Source organism: Ptychodera flava, chromosome 16 (genome assembly GCF_041260155.1).
Source record: "Ptychodera flava strain L36383 chromosome 16, AS_Pfla_20210202, whole genome shotgun sequence".
NCBI classification, from domain to species: domain Eukaryota; kingdom Metazoa; phylum Hemichordata; class Enteropneusta; family Ptychoderidae; genus Ptychodera; species Ptychodera flava.
The window spans coordinates 26,814,529-26,825,456 of record NC_091943.1 but is presented as its reverse complement, the minus strand read 5'-3'; positions in this window follow the sequence as shown (position 1 = coordinate 26,825,456).

Here is a 10,928-nt window from a genome sequence, read left to right as displayed (position 1 = left end):
TATAGTTCCTGACAACAAAACCCAGCTTTCATGGAAAGAAGGCATATAAGATATCGATCCAAAGTGGATATTGTAGGATAGTTTGACTTTCTTGCTAAGAATTGAACAAACCGCTGTAAATTATTTAGGATTCATGGAAATCTCAATATGGGCAAACTTTCTGAAAGGAGCTATTCTTTAAAATATTTGAGAAGCTTGCATATTTATTTTTTTAAATTTATTTTTATTTGTTTAGTACTGTGCATGTGCATTAAACACAACAAACCTGTAAATATCATGTTCTTATAAAAATGGCATTTGAATTCAACAAGTAACCCTTCTTTGAAAAAAAAAAAATTTGAAAACGTGAAAAATGTTGCAAATTTTCATCAAACTTGTAATCCATATCAGTAACTAAGTAACTGGATGTCTGTCTGATATGATTTCCCTCATAAATGATTAATTAATAAAGAGACAATGAGCATTGTCTAGGTATGCAAATCAAATGATAATGATTTATTTATTTATTAATGGTGAATATTCGTAAGCCAAAATTGTGCATTGTATGGCCATCCTTGAAGTGCTATTAGCTGACATGAATGACATCACACCAGTGGAAATGAAGGCCTGAAACTGTTGTTTGCCGTCAATATGAATGTCAAGATTGTAATCCAGAATGTCGGAATGCTGAAAAATTTGCAGCACACTGGTGTTGACGAGCATTTAAAAAGACTGCTATGGCAGTTCTGGATTGACAAAATTTTATTTAAAATGTTTCCTATATTACTGTTCCATATCTGATATCTGTCTATTCAAAAGTTAAATTAGACCTTACAACAGTTGCAGTTATGCAAGTTTATGTACGCATATGGCCAGAAAATATTTTGTTTCTCATCCTGGTGTACATCAATCTGGATAAGCCATGTCTGGCTTTTTTTTCATGTTCATGTGGAGAACTTGTATGGAAAAATGGCTGTTTGTTACACATGGCACAAAAAATGGCACAAAATGTAACAGATGTTGTCTGTAAGATCTCACGGTCACAATGTAGATTTATAAACAGTAAAAGTTACTGTCAACACCAAGATGTCAGAATTAACATTGCTTGTAAACATTCCCAGTTTTGCTTTTTCTCATGTCAATAGTTGGATCTTTATAGCTCTTGGAAAACCCCAACAACGGAAGTGAAATAGTAAACCATACTGCAGTATCGTTTTTGTAAGAGACAAAGGATGAGAGAGAAACCTGTTTTTTGTTTTAGTTTGATACATGACCATTTTAGTGTAACATTTGAAGTTAATTCCGGAGATTAAAATCGTATGTACGGGCACAGTCCCTCTATCCACAGGGACTGTGGTACGGGAAATCGTAGAAAACAGAATTGCTAATGAAAATTACGACTGTCTGGTGTTTGTTATTATTTATTTGTATGAACACTCCAGAATGCATTAAACAGAAGTAATCTACTGAGATCAAACTTTTTATTCGTCCATGGTGTGTACATGCATTTTTCTGCACCCGACAGCTTCCCAATGCACCACTCGCATGACATGGCCAACCAGTGGTGGCGCTCTGTAAACCTCATCTAGGGCGCCGCGACAGCTTTTAAGTGTTCTGCCTTCGATGTGTCAATCTCTGGCTCGTTCAAAGCAGTGCTGCATTTCCTACCTGTGATGGCACTGCACTTCATAGGTACTTAGAAATTAAAAACCCTCACATTTGCATCTGCTTTGGCATAGTTTTTTTTCAGAGATTTCAAAGTATTGTACAAAAGCGAGAAATAAGCTCAACTCTTGATTTCACAAACTTGAACTCAAAGACTAAACTACACCTTGGGCAGGGCAAAGATTTTGACGTCGTACACACGTAGTCTCTTCCCTCTTGAAACTGTATATATCTATCAACTCACTAAAAATGACATAAACAGCCGGAGGTTTTAGAAACCATCACTCGGAGCTCATGACCATCGTATTCACCGACTTTAGATCGCCAACTGTCAACACTGCACGAGGCAATTTTATATATTATTATTATTATTATTACTCTTTATTTATAGAGGGTAATCTGAGTTACAAATGAATTGTAATTTACATCAGAGCCCTCGTCAAGAAAGCAACAAATTAATACAAAGTAATTAATTATACATCAACAGAAAAAAAGAAAAGATACAACGAAAGCATCTAATCCAGTGATGAACCCTCATTAATGAATTTTTGAAAAAGAAAATTGCGCAATTGAGATTTGAACTGCGATAGTCTTTCAACACTTCGGATTGAAATAGGAATATTATTCCAAATCGTTGTGGCTTGATAAATGAACGATCTCTGTCCAGTAGCTGTTTTGAAAATTGGAGCGTATAAATTCCTGTTACTAGAACTACGGGTATTAATATTACTCACGTCAGAGATATAACGGAACTGGTGTAAGTAATCAGGTGCAAGCCCATTCAAGATTTTAAAGGTCATTACAGCAATGAAATAATCAATTCGAAAGTCAATGGGTAGCCAATGAAGGCGAGAGAAAAGTGTACGTGTAGAAACTGTAATGTCAACACCTAAAATAACCCTGACCGCTCTCTTTTGAAGCCTGTAAATTCTTTGTAAATTACTCTTTGTGGTGTTTCCCCATACAGTACAGCAATAATCGAAAACAGAAAGAAAAGTGGCATTGTAAACTAAAATAAGGACACTATAAGGAGTTAAAGGACGCAGCCTTTGCAAGACTCCTATTCTCATAGATAATTTCTTACACAACTTATTTACATGATTATCCCAACTTAGAGTACTGTCAATCTCAATACCGAGAAGGTTGTGACTGAAAACATTTGAAATCTCACAGTTGTTTATACATACATTAATTGTTACATTTGACTCTTTTAAATTTTTAACCTTCGGGTTTGACGCTACAATCATACTCTTTGTCTTTGTGGTATTGATGGACATCGCATTGTTGTTAACCCAGGTAGAGATAGGTAGCACATCGTCCTGAATGTTTAATAAAAGAAATAAAAGTGGTCCTAAAATGGAGCCTTGAGGTACTCCACATACAATTGGTAAAGTATATGATTTCTCCCCTAAGTAGCTGGTAAACTGACTCCTATCAGTGAGGTACGATCGAAACCAGCTTAAAGAGGAACCATGACACCATAAATAGAAAGCTTTCTAATGAGAATTTGATGATCAACAAGATCGAAAGCTTTACATAGATCTAAAAACATTAAACCATTATACAAACCCAGATCAATATTATTTAAAAGTTGATCTGTAAGCTTAAGAAGTGCAGTGTGGCATGAATGAAATTGTCTAAAACCAGACTGCGAGCTGATCAAAAGATTGTTTGTTTGAAGATAATCATAGAAACTCTTGTAAACATGCCTCTCAAGAATCTTCGATAAAGCAGGCAGAATGGAAATGGGCCTGTAGTTATTTAAAAGTTGTTTTGACCCACTCTTGTGAACTGGTACAACTCTAGCACATTTAAAACATTTCGGAAGCGAACCATTTACAATTGACAAATTAAATATTTTCGTGACAGAATTAGCAATGCTGGCAGCACCAACTTGGAGAAGTTTCGGGGAAATGTTGTCATTTCCCTCGGTCTTATTGATATCTAATGAAGAAAGTTGATCCATAACAAAACTACAGGAAATAGGTGGGATTTGAAAAGTGACAGGGGCAGGATCCATTTGTTCAGTTACCCATACTTTAATCAGACTAAAGTCTGGCTCAGTGTGAACACTTTGGCGATAACTATTTACAATACTTGTAAAGTGGGTCTGAAGCGCATTTGCGATGCCCTTATTGTCAGAGAGCAATACATCATTGTGAACAATACGGGGACTTTGGGATGTGGAGTTTCCTTGGGACAGTATTTCATTAACAGTACGCCACACAACCGAAGAATTCCTGGAATTTTCTGTAAAAACATTTTTATAATGACGACGTTTTTCGGAGGCAATGGTGTGAACAACCTTATTTCTAAGAGATTTGTAAAGGAACCAGTCATCAGGCGAGTTTGAACGGGAAGCCTTGACAAGATTGAAGTCCCTAGCGTGCATGAGATCTAAAATATGTGTAGAGAACCATGGTGGCTGTTTTAGCCTTTTAACTCTTCTGACATTGTAGGGGGCGTGGTTGTTACAAACAGAATTAAAGGAATTAATCCACTCATTAAAAGTGCCGTTGATGTCATTCATATTGTCAACATAAGGCCAGGAGACTGAGTTCAAGTCTCTGGTAAAACTATCTGGAACGAAATTACGATATTGTCTGTGCTTAACATTTATGATCACCAGTACCACCACAATTACTGTTATGGCGTCTAATTACACAGATAGGGTAATGGTCAGAGAGACCTACTTCAGGTACACACACAGAAGAAATATGAAGGGGATAGTTCACATAGATATGGTCTAAAAGAGAACATGAAACCGGCCGGGGGACTATTCACAAGTTGTTCAAAGTTCAATGACATCATACATCTGTATAAATAGTGATTCTTCCCCATTCGATGCAAGAAGGTTAATATTAAAATCCCCCAGTACAATCATTTCCTTATTTTCAAGTTGAGCCGACTCAATAACACACACACACACACACACACACACACACACACACACACACACACACACACACACACACACACACACATATATATATATATATATATATATATATATATATTTATACGAATTAGAAAATTGTTAAAGTTCCTGGCCTCGATTCTATAATTGTAAGAAAATAAAAATCGTCATGTTGGTCAAGGGAGACTGTATGATTATGTTCTCAAGTTCCTGATAGATCAAATAGTTAAGCTTGTGCTGATTGTGCTGATTGTAGAAATAACTATGCATAAGTATGAAAATGGAAGATTGTAAACGTATATTTCATTGTTTTTCTTAATTTACTGTCTTAAATGACTTAAGTTAGTCTCTGTTCTAAGGGGATCATTTTCTCGAACCTGTTTTTCTTTTCCAGTTTCCACTTGAGGTAGTACATGTATGCGCCTCGAAAATGAAAGACTTAAGCTTAAACTTTTGCTCAAACTTTTCTCAAAGAATCTTTCAACTATCCTCTTTCAAAAGCACGAATAGAAATTGGGGTTACAGTGCAAAATTTGGTTCTGGAGAAACAAATTACCCAAGAGATACGGATATTTGAAATTCAAAATGGCCACCATCCCTGCGTTCACTCTATAAATGGAGAAAAATAAAATTTTCGATTTTCGAAAAGCGAAGGCTTCGAAAAGATTTTTAACGCCAAGTTGGTAGATCGGAAAAGAATTGTAGAATTCGGAGTCCGAATGTGTCCCCGAGGGCCCATTCCATCTTAACTGATTGTTTGTGTTGTCATGATTGATTCCGAAGTGAAAGTTTGCAAAAGTATGAGAGCATTTAGATGACCCTTCGAATTCAAATGTTTAACATTGCCGGTTTTTACTTGGTGTCACAGAGGCCCTATCTGAGCTACACGACACGCGTCACATGCTGACGTCCTGGGTTCCGTTTGTAGCCAGTAAACAGCGAATTTTATAGTATTAGTTCATATCTGTAAATTTGAAGTACTCATATCGGTTACGCGTTATGACATATTTGGCTTGTATAATATAATCGTTAGGTTAAGTGTTATGACATATTTGGTTAGGGTTTCAAATAGGATAAAAGTGTTATCACAAAATGTGTTGATTATTACGTCTTGGGGCAATACATGCGCATGCCAATACAGAGTGGACACACTGTGCTGTACGCCTTGATTGGAATTCCAAAGTGGCATCTAGTCCCTGATAGGACAGTATAGAAGTCGCCTGACTGTCCTAACTGAAAACATTTATGATATGTTGAATCAAAGCAATACAGGTGTCTTAACCGGTATGGCACAGTTTTCTATGTAGGAACCTGCATCAATATTTTTTACTGCGACAAACGTATCATGTTATTTGACAAATTCCATTTTCAAAGGCATAGCTACTCAAATTCCGCTAAACATAACTTAAAACTTGTTTATAATGTATTGCCATATTGTTGTAAGGGATCAAAACAAAAAACTTGAATTTAACATTTCGGAAGTTGTCTTTTAAATTTGTACAAAAGCAGCATCTTTTATTTTAAGAAAGTGACAAAATAGATCAAGAAAAGTAAACCACGGTTCTGACATTGTGATAGGATCGTGTTTAAATCTTCGATTGTAAGATATAAGGAGAAACGATAAGGATGATAAAAGGAGACCGTATCGTTTTCTATCTTTGATTTCTGCAAAAAGTGCAAAGCTTGTGGACAATCGACACCGTGTGGGTGTTTAGCTCACGCCTATCACTGTTGCCAGTATTGATTCCTCTCTGTACCGAGCTCCACTATAATGACCCATCGACCGACACAGGTCATCGACTCATAATGGCGTGGTGAATTCATTTCTTGTCCCATTGCTAAACCATTTCCACTCAAAGTTACATTCCATACACAGCATATTGTTTGCGTTGAGACGAGTGTACTAATCTTATAGACCCAACGTTGGGATTATTTGCCTCGCAGCAGGAGACAACTTTCACGTCGGGCAATTGGTCAGCTGCATAAATATGGCAATGACGTCATTACAACAAATCCTACAGAATTTTTCTCTTTCACCTAAACTTTTAAATGATTTTTTTTTATTTAATGTTTATTTCTGATCTAAGAAGTTTAGGCTTCTTGAATGAAGATAAGGGGTAAACCAGGTTATCACAAACATACTTCATTTTTTTTGTTCTGTGTACGGTTACTGTAAACAGAGCTTTGTGCCAGTTTGCGATGTGTCGAGATGTCCGACTCGTGTGCGAGCATGTCAGAGCATGAGCATACAAAGTTAATACGGGTTCATGTCGCAACGGACGTAAACGACACCATTATACTGCATTACTAGTTTGTGGTAACTGCATATATTGGCAAAGACGATCATGCTGATTGTCAAGATGTCGTATTTAGATGACCTTCTAGCCTGGAGAGGCGTGGATACACGTCTTAAGCCGGACCTGATCACCGAAAAAGATAAACTTGACAGTCATTGATAAATATTAATCAACTTGTGATGTTTTGATTCGTAATATCTTTCTCGGTCTGTCATTTTTCTGAAGACAGTATTTATTTTTTCATTTTTATTAAAACTTTAATTTCATTACCAGTTGTGCGCTATGGGGTAACAGTTCCCCCCTCCCTTACCCCATGACCCACCATACCCAATCTAATTTCCGCAGGTACAGCCACAGTACTAGTGACAAAGCAGTCATTGAAAAGGAATTGATATTGGCCTCAAGGTACAATGCGCCTGGAGGACAGATATTCAGACTCTCAAACTTTTACATTTCTTTTCTAATCTACCACTTGTGGGGGTTCATTTGAAAGCTCTTGGTGTAAGAAAACTTTTCACCGCCTCAGTTTTTCAAAATTAAAAAAAAAAATATTCTTCTCCATAGAGTTGACACAGGGGTGGCGGTCATTTTGAATTTCAAATATCGATAAATCTCGGATAATTTGTCTCTCGTTCAAAATTTGCACGGTGACTCCCGATTTTTATGCTTGATTTGAAAGAGAATGGCTGAAATATCCCTTGAGGAAAGTTTGTGTAAAAGTTTGTCTTCCAATTTTCGAAACGCATAAGCATTCGAAACACATTATGAGGTGCCCGATATAGAATTTGCCTCGTGGACAGATATTCAGACTCTAAAACTTTCACAGTGTGTTTTGATCTACCACTTGTGGGGGCTTATTTGGAAGTTCGTGGACTAAATTAAATGTTCACTGGCTTATTTTTGTAAAAATCGAAAATTGTATCTTTCCTCCATAGAGCTAACACAAGAATGGCGGCCATTTTTAACTTCACGTGTCGGCAAATTGAAATATTTGGTAACTTGTTTCCTCTAGCACTAAACTTTACATGGTGACCCCTAATTTTATTCTTTGATTTGAAAGGGAATGATTTAGAATTTCCTTCACAGAAAGTTAAGGCAAAAGTTTTAAATCTTTCAATTTGAAGGCGCGTACAACCTTAAACGAGCGATGATTGTTAATTTTGATATGTTCTTTTCTCCAAACGTATGTTAAACTGCAAAGATCTGGCTATGCTAACACAACACATTGTTCATGACATGCAGTGCTATAATCGTTCACCGTATAAATAACGATGACATTACAAACATACCACAATGGCGAGTTGAACGGTGGGCCTTTTGACCTGTTCCAATATAGACAGTTGAGCGGAACACTGTCCATATGGTTTCAACACTAGATATTTTGAGAAGACATGCTTTTTTGAGTAGGACAAGAAACAATTTTTGACGAGCAGGACAAAAATACTGGGAGTTACATTAGTTACTGAACTTTGTTCAGCGTGAATGGCAGAGTCAAGGAAAACGATTGCAAAGTACAAAGGATGAAACTGCTCATAGCGATTCTACATTAAAAATCGTAGGAATGTGTCATCATAAAAATGCGTAAAAGTGGAAAAAAAAAATGCGTGCGAAATACTACATATGTGAAATCACCGTGGCAGACGCGCGATGTGTACGATGTCGATTCATCGGACCTCAGTCTGCCCGCGGCAAAGGGTGTGAGAAGGGCCACACCTTTACCAAAACCACTGGTCGCTATGTGATAACAGTAACAAAAGTGTCACACGGTTTAACAAAGCACTGGTCGCTATGTCTCATCGCGACAAAACCGTCCTCCGAGAACACAATTTAGAAGGTAAACGCGCTTTACAAGCTCAAGACATTTCTGTTCGCAGAAAGCACAGGTCGGTAAAGGTTTACAGGTTGGATCACCACCTGTATGTGTATTCAGGCGTTCAATCGGGAATTGTTCATGCAAAAACTGGTCATCTCTCTCTCTCTCTCTCTCTCTCTCTCTCTCTCTCTCTCTCTCTCTCTCTCTCTCTCTCTCTCTCTCTCTCTCTCTCTCTCTCTCTCTCTCTCTCTCTCCTGTTGACAGTATTATTTTGGCGAAAATGTGATTCCATGCACGCACCAGTCTTTCCGGCCCTATGTTGGATAGTCGTTTCATATGTAGCGTAGGCGTGAATGGCCCTCAAAATTAATCAACTGGTCAGTAAACTGTATCAGGTTTGCTCTATTAAACTTTCAGTATAGTTCTTGAGGATGAAAGATAAGCGTTTTGACAATTTCTTTTTGAATTATTAGGGGGAGGAATTCTTTACTTTTGTTTACGCATAGATTCCTGTGCCTGCACCCAAGAGGTACAATACTGATAAGGCTCACTTTTTCAGATATAGGTACTTGACGATCTGGCACTTCTAGCATATTTTGATAAAAATCAATGACAGGGGTGCATTTGTTTGCTCAAGATTTTATTACTTTCGCCGTATTGTTTGCCTTATCAATAATTCATTGTGCCCGATTTAAGATTCGCTTGAGATGAAACTGTGTTACAATGGGATGGCGTGACTTTTTAACACTGGTTGTACTTTCCCGAGGGTGAAAGGCGGTTGCAAACGATTCGTCACGTCCGAAATTGGTGTAACTTCTGTTTTCACATACCATGCACTCGCGATATATTCGTTTGGGAGATTTCTCGTATTAATTGCAAGGCTAAACGACAGACAGTATAATTTAGTATTTCTATTCTTAATAGTTTTTATAGTCAAGTTTGAGAGTCTTTAAGGAATTCTGGGTCTTTACGAAACATACGTCACATTTCAACATTTCACACTGTGATGGATACCAGCAATTGCGCGTGCGCGAATATGCCAAGCATTTAAGCCCTCCGGGACTTGAGATTTTGAGTTTTTCTAGTCTCTTTCAACGATAGTATTTTGTGGGGACTCTATATGTATCGCACTAACTTCGACAGGAAACTTTCTAACATTCGAAAACAATCTAAATGGTTGTTGTTTAATTATCTGTAACAGAATTAGAGCTATTCCTGACCTCTTAATTAATATAGAACTTCTGACATGCGTCGTCACGAAGTCACGAAGGTCAAGCAAGTCATTTTAGTCGACATTTGCAAGTAGAAATAACCTTAAAGGCCGACAGTCAGTTTGAAATAAAAATTAGCTCAGTTAAAAGCAATCACAGCTATCAAGAATAACAGCGTCGTTCTCTGTCAAATTGACCGAGTGTAAATATTATTTTATCAAACAAATCTTGAAACACATTATTGGCGATAAACATAATTCGCTGAAAATTTTGTTGAAAAAAAGAAGGGTGGTTTCGCTATTTGGACGCAATCGTAACACACGTTCCTATAAATTCGTAGAATTAGAAAATATGACAGATTTTATTGAAAATCAGATGAAAATACCAATGAAAGGAAACAATACCGCGAAATCGTTCCGTAAAAATGGTACCAAGGGCAACTATACAAACTTTTTCTTTTGAATGCATTCGCTAAACAAAGACTGCGTTTACTCTCAATGTTGTGTTGGCAGATTTAGTGGTCTAAGGAGTTCAGAAAACATAAACCAACGTTTTAACCTAACATGAGCCCACTCCGATGCCACGAGTGCGCGGCACGAGTACCGTTGCTTGTCAATGGCCGTTAAGTTGTCACTTGGGCGGAATGTCGGTATTGGGCAGCGAACGCTAAGACATGAAGAAAGTTCGAATTTCGGAAAACCTCTCCCGACACACTGAAAATGTGTGATTTCTGTGGACGATAAAGTCCCATTCGAGTGCGTGTTGGTACTGGCGGCTCGGTTGCTACTACAAACCCGACAGGCGTTTGTTCTGCAGCCCTTATCTCAAAATCAGTTTTGTCAGGAAAGTTGATTTTCAAGTATGATAAATCTGTTGTAAGGGCACTTAGCGGAGATCGATCGGCAACGCACCGACGCTTGTCTGTCAAGATAAATTTAGAAAATTTCGAAAGTTGTCAAGTTGGCAAAACAAATATCCTGATTCTACGGAATCTGTGTCGTTGTACGTCCGGCCCTGGGTCAACTTCCCTCCTGCAGGACTCGGAT